This window comes from Oncorhynchus masou, chromosome 18 (assembly GCF_036934945.1).
Source record: "Oncorhynchus masou masou isolate Uvic2021 chromosome 18, UVic_Omas_1.1, whole genome shotgun sequence".
In the NCBI taxonomy this organism is placed as follows: domain Eukaryota; kingdom Metazoa; phylum Chordata; class Actinopteri; order Salmoniformes; family Salmonidae; genus Oncorhynchus; species Oncorhynchus masou.
The window spans coordinates 14,835,345-14,861,830 of NC_088229.1; the positions used below are offsets into that span (position 1 = coordinate 14,835,345).

Consider the following 26,486-nt stretch of genomic DNA (forward strand, 5'->3'; position numbering starts at 1 on the left):
TCTATGGACCCTCTATGGACCCTCTATGGACCCTCTATGGACACTATGGATATTTAATGAAGATTAACAGACCCTCTATGGACATTCGATAAACATTCTATGGATCCTAGAAACACATGCTTGGTTTGAAGAAGATCTGTCTAACAACCTATTCAACATCATTTAATTTCAATAAACACAGTCAGCTCAGCTCAGCTCAGCTCAAATCAGGCCATTAGCTTTTTCCTCTTCATCATATCACAAACTGATCAGAGCTGTATGTGTACGAGTGTGTGATCTGTGTCACGCCTTGGTCTTAGTATTTTGTGTTTTCATTAATTAGTTGGTCAGGCCAGGGTGTGACATGGGTTTATGTTGTTGTATTTCATAGTGTTTTTTTTTTTAGTATTTGGGATTGCGGCTGAGTAGGGGTGTTGTATAGGCTTGGCTGCCTGAGGCGGTTCTCAATCAGAGTCAGGTGATTCTCGTTGTCTCTGATTGGGAACCGTATTTAGGTAGCCAGGGTTTCACTTTGTATTTCGTGGGTGATTGTTCCTGTCTCTGTGTAGTGTTCACCAGATAGGCTGTAATAGGTTTCACGTTCCGTTTTGTTGTTTTTGTATTTATAAGTTATTTCGTGTATCGTCATTTGTTCCATTAAAGAACATGAGTAACCAACACGCTGCATTTCGGTCCGACTTTCTTTCGACAAACGAAGAACGCTGTTACAATCTGGCCTACAAAGTAATGGTCTTGCTCAATTGTAGAAAGGATCAGCAAGAATGTTTTGTCACTTGTGGACAATATAAATATAAAAAAAGAGAGTCGCACACTGTACATATAAACTCCCAGAAACGTTGGTATTTTACCCAATAAATGACTTTATATATAGACAGAGCGTGGACTCTCTTTATGTATAGATAGAGCGTGGACTCTCTTTATGTATAGATAGAGCGTGGACTCTATGTATAGATAGAGCGTGGACTCTCTATATGTATATAGATAGAGCGTGGACTCTCTTTATGTATAGATAGAGTGTGGACTCTCTTTATGTATATAGATAGAGCGTGGACTCTCTTTTTATATATAGATAGAGCGTGGACTCTCTTTATGTATAGATAGAGCGTGGACTCTCTATATGTATATAGATAGAGCGTGGACTCTATGTATAGATAGAGCGTGGACTCTCTTTATGTATAGATAGAGCGTGGACTCTCTTTATGTATAGATAGAGCGTGGACTCTCTTTATGTATAGATAGAGCGTGGACTCTCTTTATGTATAGATAGAGCGTGGACTCTCTTTATGTATAGATAGAGTGTGGACTCTCTTTATGTATAGATAGAGCGTGGACTCTCTTTATGTATAGATAGAGCGTGGACTCTCTTTATGTATAGATATAGCGTGGACTCTCTTTATGTATAGATAGAGCGTGGACTCTCTTTATGTATAGATAGAGCGTGGACTCTATGTATAGATAGAGCGTGGACTCTCTATATGTATATAGATAGAGCGTGGGCTCTCTTTTTATATATAGATAGAGCGTGGACTCTCTTTATGTATTTGTATAGCTAACAGTTTATTCACCGTTAGTCAACACCTCTACACAAAATCACTTCTCTGGGTGTGCGCCAGCTCATTCTTTTTAACATAACAGACTAAACATCAGTACTCACTCTCTACAACCTTCTGCAGTTCTGATCCGTCATCGTTGATCTGCTGGATGTTTCCAAAGTGTATGTCACTGAAGAAGATCCGGTTGGCTCCCCTCCCCCCTCCTCCGCGGTAGTCAAAGGTCAGGGCAATGACGTTTTTCATGTGTTCCGGGTCCTCAAAGGGCTTGATGGGGGCGTTCAGGTTGGTCTCGTCTGATAGGTGGATACTCTTCAGAATGGTCCGCTCCGAGTACAGCAGGTAGCCGTCATAGTCGCGGCAACTGTGGCTGTCCTCGGCCAGCATGCCGTGTGCGCAGGCGCAGGTTCGCTCCCCGTTGCCGCGGTAAAGGCAGAGCTGTTCGCAGCCGCCATTGTTGTTTTTACAGACGTTGGTGCCTGAGGGAGAACACACACACTGGTCACACACATCATTCTCATAGACACACACTGGTCACACACATCATTCTCATAGACACACACTGGTCACACACATCATTCTCATAGACACACACTGGTCACACACATCATTCTCATAGACACACACTGGTCACACACATCATTCTCATAGACACACACTGGTCACACACATCATTCTCATAGACACACACTGGTCACACACATCATTCTCATAGACACATCAGTCTCATAGACACACACTGGTCACACACATCATTCTCATAGACACACACTGGTCACACACATCATTCTCATAGACACATCAGTCTCATAGACACACACTGGTCACACACATCATTCTCATAGACACATCAGTCTCATAGACACACACTGGTCACACACATCATTCTCATAGACACACACTGGTCACACATATCATTCTCATAGACACATCAGTCTCATAGACACACATAGATTCTCATAGACACATCAGTCTCATAGACACACACTGGTCACACACATCATTCTCATAGACACACACTGGTCACACATATCATTCTCATAGACACATCATTCTCATAGACACATCAGTCTCATAGACACACACTGGTCACACACATCATTCTCATAGACACACACTGGTCACACATATCATTCTCATAGACACATCATTCTCATAGACACACACTGGTCACACATATCATTCTCATAGACACATCATTCTCATAGACACATCAGTCTCATAGACACACACTGGTCACACACATCATTCTCATAGACACACACTGGTCACACATATCATTCTCATAGACACATCAGTCTCATAGACACATCAGTCTCATAGACACATCAGTCTCATAGACACATCAGTCTCATAGACACATCAGTCTCATACAACTAAACACAGCACACCAGGGTTAGAGAGAATTCCATTTCAATAGAATCCATTTCAATTGAATCCATTTCAATTAAGTGTTCTTACCTTGTTGCCTGTCTCTGTTGAAGACCTTGATGTCTTTAAGCTGTACACCGATGCCTGTCCTCAGATACACATATTCTGTAGCGTTGTCTTTGTTGCCTCTCTTGATGGAACCGTTGGCGTGAGTCCTGGTCCAATACAACATACAAAACACTATCAGCCACTTCAAACAGGCTTGGAGGAAAAACAACAACATTTGTAGTAAATTAAACTTATGCAAAGGGGATACTGGATGAAGGCAACAATCTCACATACAAGACTGTCAGTCAATTTAAATAGGCTTTGAGGGAAATGTAATCCCATTGCATACTGTAGTCCTTACTGTTCGTCAATGGTCAATGCTCCACATAGGAGCCAAGGTCTTCAGTCAAGCATACTACCGCAGTGCAGCAGGGGATATTAAGGGTTAAACAAGGAGGAGATGACAGGGATAGGACAGCAGGCAGCTCACCTGTCACTCCAGTAGATGAAGCCCTCGAAGACGGACACAGCGAACATGTCCATATTGTTATTGGCCAGCACCAGCTCTCTGTTTTCTCCATTCTCCAGATTGATACGCTCTATCCTATCAGTCCGTGCATCACACCAGTACAACCGCCGTTCCTACACACAAACAATAAGAACAACACTATCAAGCAGAAAAATATTCTGTTTTTTCGAAACAACAAGGTTGCAAAGAGGAGAAAAATACTGGATACGTGTGAATCCGAAAGGAGGATTTGTAAATAATCTGAAATGTGGATTTTGCTAATAAAATGAAACCTCAATAAATAAATTGTGTGTGTGGACTGTACCTTGTAGTCGATGGAGATTCCGTTGGGCCACATGATGCTGTCATTGACCAGGACCACTCTCTGAGAGCCGTCGAGACGGGCCCGCTCTATACGGGGGACCTGACCCCACTCTGTCCAGAATAGATACCTACACACACACACACACACACACACACACACACACACACACACACACACACACACACACACACACACACACACACACACACACACACACACACACACACACACACACACACACATATATGAGGTTGAAAGAAAGCAATCTATGTTATTTTTGCTCTATATAGATTAAATATCACAATAAACACTTACTTACAATGTACCATCATATAACTAGCTACTGCTTGTAATTATTAATCAAAGTGCAAATATTGCAGGTTGCTGGACGAATAATACCCCATGCTATGACACATACAGCACTACACTATACACAGACAGACAAGGGCCAGCCCCAGTAGCCAAGTCCCAGTAGCCAAGACCCAGCCCCAGTAGCCAAGCCCCAGTCAAAGTATCCAAGTCCCAGTCCCAGCCCCAATAGCCAAGCCCCAGCCCCAGTAGCCAAGCCCCAGCAGCGAAGCCCCAGTCCAAGTAGTCAAGCCCCAATAGCCAAGCCTCAGTCCAAGCCCCAGCCCCAGTAGCCAAGCCCCAGTCCCAATAGCCAAGCCCCAGTCCCAGCCCTAGTAGCCAAGCCCTAGTAGACAAGCCCCAGTCCCAGCCCCAATAGCCAAGTCTCAGTCCCAGTAGCCAAGCCCTAGCGCCTGTAGCCAAGCCCCAGAAGACGATCCCCAGTCCCAGCCCCCAGCCCCAATAGCCAACCCTCAGTCCCAGTAGCCAAGTCCCAGTCCCAGTAGCCAAGCCACAGTCCCAGCCCCAATAGCCAAGCCTCAGTCCCAGTAGCCAAGTCCCAGTCCCAGTAGCCAAGCCACAGTCCCAGCCCCAATAGCCAAGCCTCAGTCCCTGTAGCCAAGCCCCAGAAGACGATCCCCAGTCCCAGCCCCCAGCCCCAATAGCCAAGCCTCAGTCCCAGTAGCCAAGTCCCAGTCCCAGTAGCCAAGCCACCGTCCCAGCTCCAATAGCCAAGCCCCAGTCCCACGAGCCAAGCCCCAGTCCCAGGAGCCAAGCCCCAGTCCCAGTAGCCAAGCCCCAGTCCCAGCCCTAGTAGCAAAGCTCCAGTGCAAGCCCTAGTCCCAGTAGACAAGCCCCAGTTCAAGCCCCCAGCCCCAAAAGCCAAGCCTCAGTCCCAGTAGCCAAGCCCCAGTCCCAGCCCTAGTAGCCAAGCTCCAGTGCCAGCCTTAGTCCCAGTAGACAAGCCCCAGTCCCAGCCCTAGTAGCCAAGCTCCAGCGCCAGCCCTAGTCCCAGGAGCCAAGCCCCAGCCCCAGGAGCCAAGCCCCAGTCCCAGTAGCCAAGCCCCAGTCCCAGTAGCCAAGCCCCAGTCCCAGCCCTAGTAGCCAAGCTCCAGTGCAAGCCCTAGTCCCAGTAGACAAGCCCCAGTTCAAGCCCCCAGCCCCAAAAGCCAAGCCTCAGTCCCAGTAGCCAAGCCCCAGTCCCAGCCCTAGTAGCCAAGCTCAAGTGCCAGCCCTAGTCCCAGTAGACAAGCCCCAGTCCCAGTAGCCAAGCCCCAGTCCCAGCCCTAGTAGCCAAGCTCCAGTGCCAGCCCTAGTCCCAGTAGACAAGCCCCAGTTCAAGCCCCCAGCCCCAAAAGCCAAGCCTCAGTCCCAGTAGCCAAGCCCCAGTCCCAGCCCTAGTAGCCAAGCTCCAGTGCCAGCCCTAGTCCCAGTAGACAAGCCCCAGTCCCATTAGACAAGCCCCAGTCCGAACCCAAATGACCAAGAACAGCCCCTGTAGCCAAGCCGCCGTAGACAATCCCCAGTCCCAGCCCCCAGCCCCCAGCCCCAACAGCCAAGCCCCAGCTCCAATAGCCAAGCCCCAGCCCCAGGAGCCAAGCCTCAGTCCCTAGCCACTCACCCTCTTTCTGGGTGGACGGTGATGGCACGGGGCTTGTCCAGACCCTGGGAGATGACCACATAGCGGAATGAACCATTGAGTCTGGCCACCTCGATCACATCAAAGCCCTGGTCTGTCCAGTAGATGTTACCTGACAGGAGAGGGACAGGAGGGGTCGGGGTCAGTGTGTGTGTGCGTGTGCGTGCATGATTTTGTATGGTCTATGCATGTGTGTATCCATGTGTGTGTGTGCTTCTGTATGGTCCATGTATGTGTGTATCTATGTGTGTGTGTGTGCGCCTGTGGTTGTTCTCTGACCTGCTATCCAGTCCACAGTGATGCCCTCCACCCTGCCGATGCCATTGGTCACCACGTCTTCTCTCCAGGTCTGGTCTCTCTTAGCTCTGCTGATGGTGCTCAAGCCCATGTCCACCCAGTAGATGGTGTCATTGTCTACATGGCAGCACAGTGATGACGGTAAGTAACTGGAGACAACAATCACTCAGGCAAACACAGTGTAATAAGAGTTCAGGTACACTTCACAGCACGGCTGGTGTGACTTGATCCTCAAACCAAACTCTTGTATTGTTGTTGGTGGGTCCGTAGCAGTACACTCACCAGCGTGGAAGTCAATGCCCACAGCCAGCGAGGTGCCAGACACGGGCACCAGGGCATCGGATTGATCAGATGGGTCAAGGGGGATTCCTCTAATGCCCTCATGCACTGAGTAGAGCAGGAAGGAGCCCATGCCTGGAGAGAGAACACATAACAGTTAATAACACTACTGTTAGAGTATACAGTATATCCTGGGGTTTGTGTAGAACAGTGTAGCTAAATATAGGAAATACAGTATGAATGGCCATGCACCTGTCACCTTTTAAATATTTTGAATCATTTTGCAATGTAATGTGATTTTTGGATTTGAATAAAGTATTTTGGGGCGGCAGGGTAGCTTAGTGGTTAGAGCGTTGATCTAGTAACCCAAAGGTTGCAAGTTCGAATCCCCGAGCTGACAAGGTACAAATCTGTCGTTCTGCCCCTGAACAGGCAGTTAACCCACTGTTCCTAGGCCGTCATTGAAAATAAGAATTTGTTCTTAACTGACTTGCCTAGTAAAATAAAATAAAAATGTGTTGGTCTGTTACCCTCGCAGGACTGCTGCCCACTCTGGAGGCTGTAACCTGCAGTACACATACAGGCTCTGGTTCTCGGGGAGGTGGGCAGGCACAGCTGGGAACAGTCTCCATTCTTATTGCTACACAGGTTAATGCCTGGGACAACAGAGAATAAAATACAGTTCAGAACAGAAAGAAACAATAATAACAAAACAGGACTTTTCAAAACCTCTCAGTCAAAAAGAAAAACATTTCTTATTCATTCAGTTGGATATCCTACCTGTACCAGTCTGCATGCTCGGTGTGACACGTACCAGTCTGCATGCTCAGTGTGACACGTTCAGTGATATCCTACCTGTACCAGTCTGCATGCTCAGTGTGACACGGTCAGTGATATCCTACCTGTACCAGTCTGCATGCTCAGTGTGACACGGTCAGTGATATCCTACCTGTACCAGTCTGCATGCTCAGTGTGACACGGTCAGTGATATCCTACCTGTACCAGTCTGCATGCTCAGTGTGACACGGTCAGTGATATCCTACCTGTACCAGTCTGCATGCTCAGTGTGACACGGTCAGTGATATCCTACCTGTACCAGTCTGCATGCTCAGTGTGACACGGTCAGTGATATCCTACCTGTACCAGTCTGCATGCTCAGTGTGACACGGTCAGTGATATCCTACCTGTACCAGTCTGCATGCTCAGTATGACACGGTCAGTGATATCCTACCTGTACCAGTCTGCATGCTCAGTGTGACACGGTCAGTGATATCCTACCTGTACCAGTCTGCATGCTCAGTGTGACACGGTCAGTGATATCCTACCTGTACCAGTCTGCATGCTCAGTGTGACACGGTCAGTGATATCCTACCTGTACCAGTCTGCATGCTCAGTGTGACACGGTCAGTGATATACTACCTGTACCAGTCTGCATGCTCTCGTTGTAGATCTTCATGTGCGTCATGGGAGAAGTGTTGTTACGTAGCACCTTCCAGTTCCCCCCGTCACTCTTATCACAGGTCCCTATCTGGTCTGTCCCCTGGTCGGCCCACCACAGCTTGTCTCCTACACACACACACACACACACACACACACACACACACACACACACACACACACACACACACACACACACACACACACACACACACACACGGACATTCAGTTTAATAAGAATTGGTGTTTTGGTGTTTTGTGTCAACCAGCCTCAAGCTCAAGCTTCAAGAAAATTCTCTCTCTCATGTAATCAATGGACAATAAAGCATTTTCAAATTGAACACACACTATCTCTCAAAGTCACAACAGACAGGTATTTAAAGACACAATAGTGGGTTGGCGGATAACACTAAAGCAGGACACAACAGTCTGTTTCTCCCTTACCCATGATGGCCAGAGCAGAGGCCTTGGTCAGCTTGCCCGGTTTGACCCCGTCCAGGACCTCCAGGCCTGAGCCGTCCAGCTTACAGCGACTGATGGTGCCGTTCTCTGAGCTGACCCAGTACAGCTGCTCACTGTCGTAGTCTACAGACAAGCCTGGTGGGGACAGAAAGGTTACAGTTAGCACAACACGATCACAGTCAGAATCTCTCTCTCTTTCACTCTCACACAGTCTGTCGTAGTCTACAGACAGGCCTGGAGGGGACAGAAAGGTTACAGTTAGCACAACACGATCACAGTCAGAATCTCTCTCTCTTTCACTCTCACACAGTCTGTCGTAGTCTACAGACAGGCCTGGAGGGGACAGAAAGGTTACAGTTAGCACAACACGATCACAGTCAGAATCTCTCTCTCTTTCACTCTCACACAGTCTGTCGTAGTCTACGGACAGGCCTGGAGAGGACAAAAAGGACAGACACACCACTACTGAACATGGTCAACTCTCCCTCTCGCTCTCTCAAATTTTCTGTTACTCTGGCTCTCACTTTCTTTCATGCTCTCAGCGTTGTTTCACACGACACTCACCTATAGGGCTCCTCTGATTGGTGAAGAGCGTCGTATGGTTGCTGCCATCCATGTTGGCCACACTGATGTTGTCCCCATCGGTCCAGTACAGCTTTCTGGAGAAGGACACACACATGACATGTTACCATACATTAATCTTGGCTTGACTGTCACGTGACTGAAATCACAGTGACAACATCAACGTTCTTTTGCTGTCATTATGTTATTCCAAACTCCATTCCTACTCCTCTATTGTGCGTGCGTGCGTGCATGCGTGCGTGCGTGCGTGCGTGTGTGTGTGTGTATCCCACTAACCCCAGTATAGGGTGCAGGACCAGACAGTGGGGTTTATCAAGGCCCTGTATGACAGCGTTCTTAAAGGATCCGTCCAGTCTGGCCACGTTGATCTGTTTCTTATTGACATCATAGCTGGTCCAGAACAGGTTCCTAGACACCCAGTCTACTGCCAGACCATGGGCGTTGGGCAGGTCTGAAAAAACAAGCACACATACAGGCAATTTTAACTAAACCACTAACTACATTAAATAAACAAATTCCTTGATCTAAAATTTTCCCAGTGGATTCCAAAGCAGTATTTGTTTTCTTTCGAAGACTTCATCTGCTCTTCATTGAGCTTGCCTTGAAAGAAAAGGACCCGAATCTGATCCCAAGATAAAGTGGTCTTCCTACCAGCAGACACCACAGTCTCCACTCCAGTCCCATTGATGAAGGCTCTCTTGATGGTCTGGGTTCGAACATCTGACCAGTAGATCCGGTTCTCCAGAGCGTCATAGTCCACCACAGTCACGTTGTCTATGTCTGGCACCGTGAAGGAGATGATGTAGTTATAGTAGGGATTGTCTATGTCCACTCCCCTGATCTCTGTCTGACGGGCATACAGCAGGAACTGACGGGACTCTTGTAGGGGAGAGAATGGAGAGACAAGGGATACAGGGGAAGAGTTACCATCAACACATAACAAAGACAGTATTTCAACATATCCAAATGCTATACAACAGCTGCTGGTCTAAAATGGAGCTATTCTCATTAAGAAGACAATCATCTGATTGTGTGTCTAAATTACAGCAAATTACACACACATTTAGACCCAGCTCAGACCCATTGGTCATCACTCAGCCCTCTGAGTATGTGTGTGTATTGCTGTGTGTTCCTACCTTTGCAGGTGTGTTTGTCAGCCTGCAACTTCATGAGGTGAGGACAGGCACAGGAGAAAGTCTGGTTGTAGCTGATCAGACACAGGTGAGAACAGGGGGCTCTGACATGTTAACCACTGTGATCAGCTCTCTCCAGTGTTAACCACTGTGATCAGCTGTCTCCTAGTGTTAACCACAAGGGTTACTGTGATCAGCTGAGCTGATCAGCTGGGACCAGAAGACATGTTAACCACTGTGATCAGCTGTCTCCTAGTGTTAACCACTGTGATCAGCTGTCTCCTAGTGTTAACCACTGTGATCCGCTCTCTCCTAGTGTTAACCACTGTGATCAGCTGTCTCCTAGTGTTAACCACTGTGATCAGCTCTCTCCTAGTGTTAACCACTGTGATCAGCTGTCTCCTAGTGTTAACCACTGTGATCAGCTGTCTCCTGGTGTTAACCACTGTGATCAGCTGTCTCCTAGTGTTAACCACTGTGATCAGCTCTCTCCTAGTGTTAACCACTGTGATCAGCTGTCTCCTAGTGTTAACCACTGTGATCAGCTCTCTCCTAGTGTTAACCACTGTGATCCGCTCTCTCCTAGTGATAACCACTGTGATCAGCTCTCTCCTAGTGACCACTACTTCAATCAGTGTACATGAAGGGAAGGAGACAGGTTAAAGGTTAAAATAATTAAGCCAATTGAGACATGGATTGTGTATGTTTGCCATTCAGAGGGTGAATGGGTGAGATAAAATATTGAAATGCCTTTGAACGGGGTATGGTAGTAGGTGCCAGGCACACTGGTATGAATATGTCAAGAACTGCAACGCTGCTGGGTTTTTCACCCTCAACAGTTTCCCGTGTGAATCAAGAACATCCACCACACAAAGGACATCCAGCCAACCTGACACAACTGTGGGAAGCATTGGAGTCAACATGGGCCAGCATCCCTGTGGAATGTTTTCGACACTTTGTAGAGTCCATACCCCGACGAATTGAGGGCAGAAGAGGGTGCAACTCAATATTAGGAAGATGTTCCTAATGTTTTGTAAACTCAATGTATAATGATTAAGTCACACCACATGATAAGTGGTCTCTATCTGTCTACACAGAATGTCTTCAAGATCAACACAACCTATCTAAGCCCAGATCAACATAACCTATCTAAGCTCAGATCAACATAACCTATCTAAGCCCAGATCAACACAACCCATCTAAGCCCAGATCAACATAACCTATCAAAGCCCAGATCAACACAACCCATCTAAGCCCAGATCAACATAACCTATCAAAGCCCAGATCAACACAACCCATCTAAACCCAGATCAACATAACCTATCTAAGCCCAGATCAATACAACCTTTGGGCAACGTAGATGGGGTGGGGGCCACCAAAAATATGAACTCATTATGAGGGGCCTCAGTTGCTCATCGTCTCATAGTCTGCGTTTTTGCAATTTTATAACACATTTCATGTAATTCTACTAATTTAGCCATGGAGCGGAGAGGAAAACAAGCAGTTGTACAGCTAATTTCCTGCAATTCTACACATTTTGCCATAAGGTGGAGATAAATGTTTGCATATGTCACGACATCTCCGAAGTCGGTTCCTCTCCTTGTTCGGGCGGCGCTCGGCGGTCGAAGTCACTGGTCTTCTAGCCATCGCCGATCCACCTTTCATTGGTTTTGTCTTGTTTTCCCACAAACCTGGTTTACATTCCCTCATTACTTGACTTGTATTTAACCCTCTGTTCTCCCCCATGTCTGTGTGTGAAATTGTTTATTGTCAGGTTGGTGCGCTTCCGGCTGGTGTACGCCGGGTTTTGTTTTGTTCCCATGCTTTGTGGCAGCCGGTACTTTGTACTTGGTTGTTGTACTTTCTGCTGCCTCACTTGTTCTTTGGGCATTTATTTTTTTGTTGCATCCTATTTTAGTAATTGCCTGAGTAAAGTGCTTTGTCCACTCATCTCTGCTCTCCTGCGCCTGACTTCCATGCACCAGCTACACCCACCCATTGACAGAATTTCACACCCACAAAATGGAGTCAGCAGGAGCAGGTGCCCCTGGTATAGTGATCGAGGAGCGTGTCCGGGAGCACGCGGCGATGCTCCATCATCTCGGCGCCGCCATGGACTGCGTCGTCCAAACCATGGACTACTGGGAGAGACAGGGAGTTCCTCCAGCGCCTCCACCAGCACAACCAGGGTCTCCATTACTCACCCCCCCCATGCACCCGGTCCCAGTGGGATTCGTCTCAGCCTTCCCCTGGAGTACAATGGGACGGCTGCACGCTGCCAGGGTTTCCTGTTATAGCTGGATCTCTACTTGGCAACCGCCTACCCGGTTCCTTCGGGCCATGAGAAGGTGTCTGCTCTCGGGTAAAGCCCTGGAGTGGGCCAACGCCGTGTGGGGAGAAGGAGATGCGGCGCTGGACCAGGACGATTTCACCGTCCACCTGAGGCAGGGGACGAGGAGCGCCCAGGAGTTCGCGGTGGACTTTCGCACCCTGGGGGGCCACGGGATGGAACGACAGGGCCCTAATCGACCACTATCGCTGCAATTTGCGCGAGGACGTACGTCGGGAGTTGGCCTGCAGGGACACCACCCTCACCTTCGACCAGCTGGTGGACCTGTCCATTCGGCTGGACAACCTGCTGGTTACCCGCGAACGTTCAGAACGGTGGTCTGTCGGTTCTATCCCCCAGCACCACAGCTCCGATGACCATGGAGCTAGGAGGTGCTGCGCTCAGGGAGACAGGAGGAGGTTCAGTCTCATGCACCATCTGTGGCCGCAGAGGTCACACTGGTCGGTGACGGGTTGGTTCCTCTGGGGGTCGAGGCAGCAGGCAGGGCACTCTGGCGTCACCCCAGGTGAGCCGGCATCATTCTCACCCAGAGCCCGCTGTTGCACACACATTTTTGTACATTACGTTTGCTGAGTTTTCCCCACATTCCCAGCATAAGGCGCTCGTCGATTCAGGCGCGGCTGGGAATTTTACAGACAGATCATTCGTCCATAGTTTAGGGATCCCCATTGTTCCAGTGGCTATGCCCTTCCCAGTTCATGCCTTAGACAGTTGACATTAGGGTCAGGGTAGATTAGGGAGGCCACCGCTCCCCTGGGCATGGTGACGCAGGGGTCACAAGGAGAGAATCAGTCTCTTCCTCATTGACTCTCCTGTGTTTTCCTGTGGTGCTAGGCCTACGGTTAGCCTGTCATGACCCCACGTTTTCATGGCTCTCACAGGTTGGTCGCGGGAGTGCTCAGGGAGGTGTTTAGGGGTTTCCGTTGGTGCTACTACGGTGGAAAGTCCAGACGAGGTCTCCACCGTGTGCATTCCCGCCGAATATGCTGATTTGGCTCTCGCCTTCTCTAAAAAGAAGTCGACTCAATTACTACCCATCGACAGGGGGATTGTGTGATAAATCTCCTGGTAGAATCCGCACTTCCCAGGAGTCACGTGTATCCCCTGTCACAGGCGAAGACTGAAGGCGGCTATGGAAACATATGTCTCCAAATCCCTGCGTCAGGGGTACATTCTGTCCTCCACTTCACCCGCCTCCTCAAGTTTATTTTTTATGAAGAAGAAGGAGGGAGGTCTGCGCCCGTGTATTGACTATTGAGGCCTAAACCAGATCACTGTTACAGTTGTTACAGAGTTACAGTTACCCGCTACCACTCGTAGCCACAGCGATTGAGTCAATGCACAGGGCGCGCTTCTTTACCAAACTAGATCTCAGGAGCGCTTACAACCTGGTGTGTATCCGGGTGGGAGACGAGTGGAAGACGGCATTCAGTACTACCTCAGGGCATTATGAGTACCTGGTCATGCCGTACGGGTTGATGAATGCGCCATCAGTCTTCCAAGCCTGTGTAGACGCGATTTTCAGGGACCTGCACAGGCAGGGTGTAGTGGTGTATATTGATGACATTCTGATATACTCCGCTATATTCGCCAAGCATTTGTACCTGGTGTGCAGGGTGCTTGGTCAACTGTTGGAGCATGACCTGTACGTCAAGGCTGAGAAATGCCTGTTCTTCCAACAGTCCGTCTCCTTCCTAGGGTACCACATTTCCTCCTCAGGGGTGGAGATGGAGAGCGTAATTGGCCGACTCCCGACACGGTAAAGGAGGTGCAGCGGTTCTTAGGGTTTGCCAACTACTACCAGAGGTTTATCCGGGGTTTTGATCAGGTTAGCGGCTCCCATTACCTCACTGTTGAAGGGGGGATCGGTACGTTTGCAGTGGTCGGCTGAGGCGGACAGGGCTTTTGGTCACGAGGGCTCTGTTTACCTCGGCTCCGGTGCTGGCCCATCCCGATCCTTCTCTGGCGTTCATAGTGGAGGTTGACGAGTCCGAGGCTGGGATAGGAGCCGTGCTCTCTCAGCGATCAGGTACGCCACCGAAGGTCCGACCCTGTGCCTTCTTCTCGAGAAAGCTCAGCCCAGCGGAGCGAAACTATGACGTGGAGGACCGGGAGCTGTTGGCTGTCATGAAGGCTTTGAAGGCGTGGAGACATTGGCTTGAGGGGGCTAAACACCCTTTTCTCATCTGGACTGACCACCGCAATCTGGAGTACATCCGGGCAGCGAGGAGACTGAACCCCCGCCAGGCAAGGTGGGCCATGTTTTTCCCCCGTTTTGTTTTCACCCTTTCTTACAGACCAGGTTCCCAGAACGTGAAGGCAGGCGCACTGTCCCGGCTGTATGACACAGAGGAGCGGCCCATGAATCCCACCACCATACTCCCGGCCTCCTGCCTTGTGGTGCCGGTAGTGTGGGAGCTGGACGTGGACATTGAGCAGGCGCTACGTGCAGAGCCCGCTCCCCTCCAGTGTCCCACTGGGCGCCTGTACGTGCCGTCTGCTGTCCGTGACCGGCTGATCTATTGGGCCCACACGTCACGCTCCTCTGGTCATCCAGTCATCGGTCGGAAGGTGCGCTGTCTGAGTGGGAAGTACTGGTGGCCCACTTTGGCTAAGGAAGTGAGGGTTTATGTTTCCTCCTGCTCGGTGTGTGCCCAGTGTAAGGCTCCTAGGCACCTGCCCAGAGGTAAGCTACACCCCTTACCCGTTCCACAACGGCCTTCGTTGCACCTGTCGGTCGATTTCCTTACTGATCTTCCTCCCTCACATGGTAACACCACGATCCTGGTCGATGTGGACCGATTTTCTAAGTCCTGCCGTCTCCTCCCTCTGCCCGGTCTCCCTACGGCCCTACAGACTGCGGACGCCTTGTCTTCCGGCACTACGGGGGGCTGGAGGATATAGTGTCTGATCGGGGTCCCTAGTTGACTTCGAGGGTCTGGAGGGCGTTCATGGAACGTCTGGGGGTCTCGATCAGCCTTACCTCGGGTTTTCACCCCGAGAGTAACAGGCAGGTGGAGAGTGAACCAGGATGTGGATAGGTTTCTGAGGTCTTATTACCAGGATGGGCCGGGGGAGTGGACGGCGTTCGTGCCCTGGGCAGAGATGGCCCAGAACTCGCTCGTCACTCCTCCATTAATCTCTCCCCATTCCAGTGCATACTGGGGTACCAGTAGGTTCTGGCGCCTTGGCATCAGAGTCAGATCGAGGCTCCTCATCAGAGTCAGATCGATGTTCACCTTCAGCGGGCCATACTGAGCCAGAAAGCCAACGCAGACCATCACCGCAGTAAGACTGGTTCTGGCTCTCAACCCGAAACCTGCCCCTCTGCCTGCCCTGCCGGAAGCTGGGGCCGCGGTTTGTGGGGCCATTTAAAGTCCTGAGGAGACTGAACGAGGTTATTTACAAGTTATAGCTTCCCCCCGATTACCGTATTAACCCCTCGTTCCATGCGTCTCTCCTCAGGCCGGTGGTGGCTGGCCTGCTCCAGGAGTCTGAGGTGCGGGAGGTTCCTCCGCCACCTCTGGACATTGAGGGGGCCCCGGCGTATTCCGTTCGCTCCATACTGGATTCGAGGCGTCGGGCGAGGGGCCTACAGTACCTCGTGGAGTGAGAGGGGTACGGTCCGGAGGAGAGATGCTGGGTTCCGGTGGAGGACGTGTTGGACCCTGCTATGCTGCGTGAGTTCCACCGTCTCCGTCCGGATCACCCTGCACCTCACCCTCCGGGTCGTCCCCGAGGCCGGTGTCGGCGCGCTGCTGGAAGCACGCGTCAAGGGGGGGTGCTGTCACGACTTCCGCCGAAGTCGGTTCCTCTCCTTGTTCGGGCGGTGTTCGGCGGTCGAAGTCACCGGTCTTTCTAGCCATCGCCGATCCACCTTTCATTTTCCATTTGTTTTGTCTTGTTTTCCCACACACATGGTTTACATTCCCTCATTACTTGTTGTGTATTTAACCCTGACATAACAAGAGAAAAACTGCTGATGCACAACCACATTTCGAAATTGCCCCTTGTGTATTCTACTATTGAGTCTAAAAGGTCAAATACTGCAGTGTGTGGCCTTTATTATCCACAGTGTGGGCTTTACTATCCACAGTGTGTGGGCTTTATTTTCCACAGTGTGTGGGCTTTATTTTCCACAGTGTGTGGGCTTTATTATCCACAGTGTGTGGGCTTTATTATCCACAGTGTGTGGGCTTTATTATCCACAGTGTGTGGGCTTTATTATCCACAGTGTGTGGGCTTTATTTTCCACAGTGTGTGGGCTTTATTTTCCACAGTGTGTGGGCTTTATTTTCCACAGTGTGTGGGCTTTATTATCCACAGTGTGTGGGCTTTATTATCCACAGTGTCTGGGCTTTATTATCCACAGTGTGTGGGCTTATTATCCACAGTGTGTGGGCTTTACTATCCACAGTGTGTGGGCTTTATTATCCACAGTGTGTGGGCTTTATTATCCACAGTGTGTGGGCTTATTATCCACAGTGTGTGGGCTTTACTATCCACAGTGTGTGGGCTTATTATCCACAGTGTGTGGGCTTTACTATCCACAGTGTGTGGGCTTTATTTTCCACAGTGTGTGGGCTTTATTTTCCACAGTGTGTGGGCTTTATTATCCACAGTGTGTGGGCTTTACTATCCACAGTGTGTGGGCTTTATTTTCCACAGTGTCTGGGCTTTATTATCCACAGTGTGTGGGCTTATTATCCACTGTGTGTGGCCTTTATTATCCACAGTGTGTGTGATTCACAGGATCATGGAGGTAACACAACACATGGGACAACAGTGAAAGGTCAGCTGTCTGAGGGGAGTTGAGTGTAGTGCACCACTCTGCAGTCCTGCCCTTTCCTCCAACACTGCACCAAAGTGTGTGTCACAGTCCAGTTAGCAGTAAGAGGCAGCTGTGAAGTGTGAGGTTGCTTGTGTGTGTCGGCCTGCATGCATGCGTGTGTAGAGTATCTTCATAATGTATTCACATCCCTTGACTTTTCTTACATTTTGTTACATATAACAGCCTGAATTTAAAATGTATTAAATTGAGATGTTTTGCCACTTGCCTACACACAATGCCTTGTTGCAAACAGGATGCATGTTTCGGAATATTTGTATTCTTTACAGGCTTCCTTCTTTTTCTCTGTCAATTAGGTTAGTATTGTGGAGTAACTATAAAGTTGTTGATCCATCCTCAGTTTCCTCACAGTCATTAAACTCTGTAACTGTTTTAAATTCACCATTGGCCTCATGGTGAAATCACTGAGTGGTTTCTTCCTAATCCGCAACTGAGTTAGGAAGGACGCCTAGATATTTACAGTGCAAAGTGTAATTAATAACTTGACCCTGCTCAAGTTATCTAACAATAGGTGCCCTTCTTTGCAAGGCATTGGAAAACCTCCATGGTCTTCGTGGTTTAATCTGCGTTTGAAATTCACTGCTCATCTGAGGGACCTTACAGATCATTGTATGTGTGGGGTACAGAGATGAGGGAGTCCATGCAACTTGTGACTTATGATCAACAATCAATTTAACAGAGCTTGAAGAATTTTGAAAATTATAATGGACAAATGTTGCACAATCCAGGTGTGGAAAGCTCTTAACCTCTTTCAGCTAGGGGGCACTATTTTTATGTTTGGAAAAATAACGTTCCCAAAGTAAACGGCCTATATCTCAGGCCCATATGCTAGAATATGCATATAATTGACAGATTAGGATAGACAACACTCTAAAGTTTCCAAAACTGTCAAAATATTGTCTGTCAGTATAACAACTGATATTGCATGCAAAAACCTGAGGAAAATCAAACCAGGAAGTGGCTTCTATTTTGAAATCTCCATGTTCCATAGCCTGCCTTCGCTCCATTTAAAGGGATATCAACCAGATTCCTTTTCCTATCGCTCCCTCAAGGTGTCAACAGTCTTTAGACATAGTTTCAAGCTTTTATTTTGAAAAATGAGTGAGAAAGATAACATTGCGTAGTGGATAGCTGGGTGTTTGCATGAGTTTTGCTCGCGCAACAGACTGGGGCAGCCATTGTCTCTCCCTCTCTTACTGAAAAAGAGACAGTGCCGGTTGATATATTGTCGATTATATATTTTTAAAACAACCTGAGGATTGATTATAAAAAGGAGCATTTATTGTGTAACTGTCTCGTGAGTGAAAACATCCGAAGATCATCAAAGGTAAGCGATTCATTTGATTGCTTTTCTGATTTTCGTGACCAAGCTACTTTGATGCTAGGTGTTCATAACGTTTTGTCTAGTGATCGATAAACTTACACAAACGCTTGGATTGCTTTCGCTCTAAAGCATATTTCCAAAATCTGACACGACAGGTGGATTACCAAAAAGCTAAACTGTGTTTTGCTATATTGCACTTGATTTCTTGAATATAAATATTTGTAGTAATTTTTTTCGAATGTGGCGCTCTGCAATTCAGCGGTTGTTGATGAAAATGATCCCGCTAACGGGATGGGTTGCGTCTGATCAACAATCAATTTAACAGAGCTTGAAGAATTTTGAAAATTATAATGGACAAAAGTTGCATAATCCAGGTGTGGACAGCTCTTAAGAGACTTACCCATAACGACTCTGTAATCGACAGCTGTAATCGCTACACAAGGTGCTTCTACAAAATATGGACTCAGGAGTGTGAGTACTTATGTAAATGAGATATTTCTGTATTTTCTTAAATTTGCTAAAATGTCTAAAAACATGTTTTCACTCTCATTATGGGGTATTGTGTGTAGATGGATGAGAACATTCTGAATTCAGGCTGTAACAACAAAATGTGGAATAAGTCAAGGGGTATGAATAATTTCTGAAGGCACTGTATGTATTTATGTAAGCATCCGTCCGTCCGTGTGACCTACCCTCGGGCTGTCTGGAGGGATGATACACCTGCAGGTCGAAGGGTTGTGTGTTGGTGCGTTGGACCACGGTTACGTTATTGCCGGTCCACTTGTTGGCCTTGGCCAGGGTGTTGGTCCTCCAGTCTGTCCAGTACACCTCTCCTCCGTACATAGTGACAGCAAAAGGATGAGACAGGTACTCATGACCCCTCAGCACCTCGATCAGACCAGAACCGTCATACAGAGCAGAGTAAATGGCATCAGACCTGGGGAGAAAACATTTATGAGAGGAGGTGAGTGGGTGAGGTTGTGTGTGTGTGTGTGTGTGTGTGTGTGTGTGTGTGTGTGTGTGTGTGTGTGTGTGTGTGTGTGTGTGTGTGTGTGTGTGTGTGTGTGTGTGGTGTGTGTGTGTGTGTGTGTGTGTGTGTGTGTGTGTGTGTGTGTGTGTGTATAGTAAGGAGGGGAACAGTACCTGGCATCGATCCATACAATGCGTCTCTCCATGTAGTCTACAGTCAGTCCGTTTGGCCAGCCACCGCTGCCAGTCTCTCTGTGGATAGTCCTCCTGGCCTCACCACTCATAGATGCTGCCTCTATCCTGGGCAAGCTGGCATCCCAGTCCGTCCAGAACAGAATACTAGACACAGACAAAGAATAGAAAGAGAAACACACATTCAGGAATATTCAGCAGCATTACACTACCGGTCCAAAGTTTTAGAACACCTACTCATTCAAGCGTTTTTCTTTATTTGTACTATTTTCTACATTGTAGAATAATATTGAAGATCTCAAATCTATGAAATAACACATGTGGAATCATGTAGTAAGCAAAAAAAGTGTTGAACAAATGAAAATATATGTTATATTTGAGATTCTTCAAATAGCCACCCTTTGCCTTGATGACAGCTTTGCACACTCTTGGCATTCTCTCAACCAGCTTCATGAGGTAGTCACCTAGTCATTACTTTAAAACATGAAGGTCAGTCAATACAGAACATTTCAAGAACTTTGAAAGTTTCTTCAAGTGCAGTCGAAAAAATCATCAAGCACTATGATGAAACTGGCTCTCATGAGGACCGCCACAGGAATGGAAGACCCAGAGTTACCTCTGCTGCAGAGGATAAGTTCATTACCAGCCTCAGAAATTGCAGCCCAAATAAATGCTTCACAGAGTTTAAGTAACAGACACATCTCAACATCAACTGTTCAGAGAAGAATCAAGTATTGTGAATCAAGCCTTCATGGTCGAATTGCTGAAAATAAACCACTACTGAAGGATACCAATAAGAAGAAGAGACATACTTGGGCCAAGAAACATGAGCAATGGACATTAGACTGATGGAAATGTGACCTTTGGTCTGGAGTCCAAATTGGAGATTATTGATTCCAACCGCCGTGTTTTTGTGAGACGCAGTGTGTGTGAACAGATGATCTCTGCATGTGTATTTCCCACCGTAAAGCTTGGAGGAGGTGATATTATGGTGTGGTGGAGCTTTGCTGGTTTGGGCTTAGTGGGACTATCATTGGTTTTTCAACAGGACAATGACCCAACACTCCTCCAGGCTATTTTACCAAGAAGGAGAGTGATGGTGTGCTGTATCAGATACCTGGCCTCCACAATCCCCGATCTCAACCAAATTGAGATGGTTTGGGATGAGTCGGATCGCAGAGTGAAAGAAAAGCAGCCAACAAGTGCCCAGCATATGAGGGGACTCCTTCAAGAGGGTTGGAAAAGCATTCCAGGTGAAGCTGGTTGAGGGAATGCCAAGAGTGTGCAAAGCTGTCATCAAGGAAAAGGGTGGCTATTTGAAGAATCTCAAATATAACATATATTCTGATTTGTATAAAACTGTTTTGGTTACTACATGATTCCATATGTGTTATTTAATAGTTTTCATGTCTTCACTATTATTCTACAATGTACAATTTTGGCTGATATTGTATGTCATACATACAAGTGTGAGACTGTGAAGAGGTACTACTCTGCAATCACATTATGGCTCTTTGGTTCTATGGTTCCATGATATCTATTATATCTAAGAACAAATTGTTATTTACAATGACAGCCTAGGAACAGTGGGTTCACTGCCTTGTTCAGGGGCAGATTTGATCTAACAACCCTTCTGTTACTGGCCCAACACTCTAACCACTAGGCTACATGCCACTCCATGGTATCTGTTCTTTTTTTAACATAACCTTAATTTAACAAGGCAAGTCAGTTAAGACCAAACTCTTATTTACAATGACATCCTACCCCGGCCAAACCCTAACCGGGACAATGCTGGGCCAATTGTGCAGCGCCCTATAGGACTCCCAATCACTGGTTGTGATTCAGCCTGGAATCAAACCAGAGTCTGTAATGACACCTTATGCACTGAAATGCGGTGCCTTAGACCACTGCGCCACTCTGGAGCCCAAAAGTAGAACCATATAGCATATACTATAGAAACATAGAACATATACCATGGAACCATAGAACAGATATCATAGAACAGATACTATAGAACTATAGAACAGATACCATAGAACATATACTGTAGAACCAATACCATAGAACCATAGAACATATACCATAGAACCATTGAATAGATACTATAGAACCATAGAACAGATACCATGGAACTGTGCAGTGGCAGGTAGCCTAGTGGTCAGAGTGTTGGGACAGTAACTGAAAGGTTGCTATATTGAGTCCCCGAGCTGTAAAACATCTGTCGTTCTGCCCCTGAACAGGGCAGTTAACCCACTGTTCCTAGGCCACCATTGTAAATAAGAATTTGTTCTTAACTGACTTGACTAGTTAAATAAAGGTTACATAAAATGTGGTATCTATTCTATGGTTCCATATTATCTACCCATCGCATGGGTCCAGTGTGATGGCCCTGGGTTATAGATAGCTAGCACCAATGACAAGAAGAAGCTGCCATGTGGGGAATCGTACGTGGCTCGTTTCAGCTTGTTGTATCTTTTTATTGATATCATGTCTTTTTTTTCTCTTTTTTTTTGGACTGTGGTCAAAATCTACACTTTACTGTTCTATACTAATCTACACTTTACTGTTCTACAGTAATCTACACTTTACTGTTCTATACTAATCTACACTTTACTGTTCTACAGTAATCCACACTTTACTGTTCTATACTAATCTACACTTTACTGTTCTACAGTAATATACGCTTTACTGTTCTATACTAATCTACACTTTACTGTTCTACAGTAATCTACACTTTACTGTTCTATACTAATCTACACTTTACTGTTCTACAGTAATCTATGCTTTACTGTTCTATACTAATCTACACTTTACTGTTCTATATTAGTATACGCTTTACTGTTCTATACTAATCTACACTTTACTGTTCTATACTAATCTACACTTTACTGTTCTATACTAATCTACACTTTACTGTTCTATATTAATCTACACTTTACTGTTCTATATTAGTATACTTTACTGTTCTATACTAATCTACACTTTACTGTTCTACACTTTAGTTCTATACTAATACACTTTACTGTTCTATATTAATTACTGTTCTATACTAATCTACACTTTACTGTTCTACAGTAATCTATGCTTTACTGTTCTATACTAATCTACAATTTACTGTTCTACAGTAATCTACGCTTTACTGTTCTATACTAATCTGCAATTTACTGTTCTACAGTAATCTACGCCTTACTGTTCTATACTAATATACAATTTACTGTTCTACAGTAATCTACTCTTTACTGTTCTATACTAATCTGCAATTTACTGTTCTACAGTAATCTACGCCTTACTGTTCTATACTAATATACGCTTCACTGTTCTATACTAATCTACGCTTTACTGTTCTATACTAATCTACACTTTACTGTTCTATACTAATCTACACTTTACTGTTCTATACTAATCTACACTTTACTGTTCTATACTAATCTACACTTTACTGTTCTATACTAATCTACACTTTACTGTTCTATACTAATCTACACTTTACTGTTCTATACTAATCTACGCTTTACTGTTCTACAGTAATCTACGCTTTACTGTTCTATATTAATCTACACGTTACTGTTCTACAGTAATCTACGCTTTACTGTTCTACAGTAATCTACGCTTTACTGTTCTACAGTAATCTACGCTTTACTGTTCTACAGTAATCTACGCTTTACTGTTCTACAGTAATCTACGCTTTAATGTTCTACAGTAATCTACGCCTTACTGTTCTACAGTAATCTACACTTTACTGTTCTATACTAATCTACACTTTACTGTTCTATACTAATCTACACTTTACTGTTCTATACTAATCTACACTTTACTGTTCTATACTAATCTACACTTTACTGTTCTACAGTAATCTACGCTTTACTGTTCTATACTAATCTACACTTTACTGTTCTACAGTAATCTACGCTTTACTGTTCTATACTAATCTACACTTTACTGTTCTACAGTAATCTACGCTTTACTGTTCTATACTAATCTGCAATTTACTGTTCTACAGTAATCTACGTCTTACTGTTCTATACTAATCTATGCTTTACTGTTCTATACTAATCTACACTTTACTGTTCTATACTAATCTACACTTTACTGTTCTACAGTAATCTACGCTTTACTGTTCTACAGTAATCTACGCTTTACTGTTCTATATTAATCTACACGTTACTGTTCTACAGTAATCTACGCTTTACTGTTCTACAGTAATCTACGCCTTACTGTTTTATACTAATCTACACTTTACTGTTCTACAGTAATCTACGCTTTACTGTTCTATACTAATCTACACTTTACTGTTCTATACTAATCTACACTTTACTGTTCTATACTAATCTATGCTTTACTGTTCTATACTAATCTACACTTTACTGTTCTATACTAATCTACACTTTACTGTTCTATACTAATCTACGCTTTACTGTTTTGTAATCTATAGTTTTGTTTCCTCACCCATCTCTGGGGTCGAGGGCGATTGCCCGTGGGTGCTCCACCTCACCAGCCAGGAGGGTGGTCCTCATAGTTCCGTCCAGCTTGGCTACCTCTATCTGATCTAGGTTACTCTCCACCCAGTAGATGTTCCCTGCTATCCAGTCCACAGCAAGCCCTTCTGGAGTGGCCAGGCCATACTGGATCACCACCTCGAAACTGGTCAGAGCTGGAGGGGGTAGGAGGGGGGATGGAGGGGAGGAGAGAAGGGTAGGGTATGAAATGGGAGATAGAAGATGGCTGGGTTAGTGCCTTGCATGGGAAATTGTAGATTTGTTTGACACACCAATCACTTACCTCAATACACAGAAGAAAAAAAACGATTTGATGAAATTTGAAGAAAATAACATGATTAGATAGCTCTTCATAATGGACATGACAGAAATGGTTCCCAGTGAACCAAGCTGTATTAGAGCTTTATGCAATGGGGAAATATCTTCTGAAGTAATACAATATGTCTGTCAAGCTCATGTCAAAAGACAGCAGCTAGAGACTAACTCCATCCTGCAGCTCACATGTTTAACTGCAGCAAACCGCTGACAAACAGAGGATTGTTTACAATTCCTTCTCTGTGGAATCTGAGTCAGTTGGTCTGTCAGTGTAGAATTTCTAGTGGGGGGGGGGGGTTCTAGTGGGGGGTTTCTAGTGGAGGGCTTCAAGTGGGGGTTTCTAGTGGAGAGTTTCTAGTGGAGGGTTTCTAAAGAGGGGTTTCTAGTGGGGGGTTTCGAGATGAGGGTTTCTAGTGGGGGGTTTCTAGTGGAATGTTTCTAGTGGAGGGTTTCTAAAGAGGGGTTTCTAGTGGGGGGTTTCGAGATGAGGGTTTCTAGTGAAGAGTTTTTAGTGGAGGGTTTCTAGTGGGGGGTTTCTAGTGGAATGTTTCTAGTGGAGGGCTTCAAGTGGAGTGTTTCTAGTGGAGGGCTTCTAGTGGGGGGGGGATTCTAGTGGGTGGTTTCTAGTGGGTGGTTTCTAGTGGAGGGTTTCTAGAGGGGTGTTTATAGTGGAGAGTTTCTAGTGTGGGGTTTCTAGTTTCTAGTGTGGGGTTTCTAGTGGGGGGTTTCTAGTGTGGGGTTCCTAGTGGAGAGTTTCTAGTGTGGGGTTGCTAGTGGAGGGCTTCTAGTGGGGGGTTTTAGTGGAGGGGGTCGTTCTAGTGGGCGGCAGGTAGCCTAGGGGTTAGAGCATTGGACTAGTATCCGAAAGGTTGCAAGATCGAATCCCAGAGATGAAAAGGTACAAAAAATCTGTTGTTCTGCCTCTGAACAAGGCAGTTAACCCACTGTTTCTAGGCCATCATTGAAAATAAGAATTTGTTCTTAACTGACTTGCCTAGTTTAATAAAGGTAAAATAAAAAAAATAATGGGGGGTTTCTAGTGGGTGGTTTCTAGTTGGGGACTTCTAGTGGAAAGTTTCTAGTTGGGGACTTCTAGTGGAAGGTTTCTAGTTTGGGACTTCTAGTGGATAGTTTCTAGTTGGGGACTTCTAGTGGATAGTTTCTAGTTGGGGACTTCTAGTGGAAGGTTTCTAGTTGGGGAATTCTAGTGGAAGGTTTCTAGTTTGGGACTTCTAGGGGAGAGTTTCTAGTTGGAGACTTCGAGTGGATAGTTTCTAGTTGGGGATATCTAGTGGAGAGTTTCTAGTTGGGGACTTCTAGTGGAAGGTTTCTAGTTGGGTGGTTTCTAATTGGGGACTTCTAGTGGAAAGTTTCTAGTTGGAGACTGCTAGCGGAACGCTTCTAGTTGGGGACTTCTAGTGGAGAGTTTCTAGTTGGGGACTTCTAGTGGGAGGTTGGCTGGGATGAGGGGCCACACTGCAGAGGTAACACACACAGAGATATGCATACATGCACAGGTACATGGGCACACACACAGTATTGTACAACTAACCATGTGGGGACACACAATTCAATCCCATTAGAAATCCTATTTTCCCTAACCTTAACCCTAACATTGGCTGGGATGAGGGCCACACTTCTGGTCCCAACACACACAGAGATATGCATACATGCACAGGTACATGGGCACACACACAGTATTGTACAACTAACCATGTGGGGACACACAATTCAATCCCATTAGAAATCCTATTTTCCCTAACCTTAACCCTAACATTAATTCTAACCTTAACCGACTTCTGGTCCCAACACACACACACACACACACACACACACCTCCATCTCCCCATGTGCACTTGTGCAGCTATCCCTCTCTGTTCCCAGAAAAGCCTGGGACCTCAATGAAAGCTAAGCAGTAATGGTGTACAGCTGATGATACTGTGGAGTCCTTCACATGGCCTTCCAACAGTCATTAGAGCATTTGAGGGAGAGGGCCTCTCACAGCTTGGTTG

The 26,486-nt window shown here is 46.4% G+C and overlaps 1 pseudogene; it reads right to left on the minus strand.

The window, feature by feature from the left end:
• LOC135559295 (low-density lipoprotein receptor-related protein 1-like) overlaps window positions 1-26,486 on the minus strand; it is a 222,746-nt pseudogene that overhangs the window by 84,837 nt on the left and 111,423 nt on the right.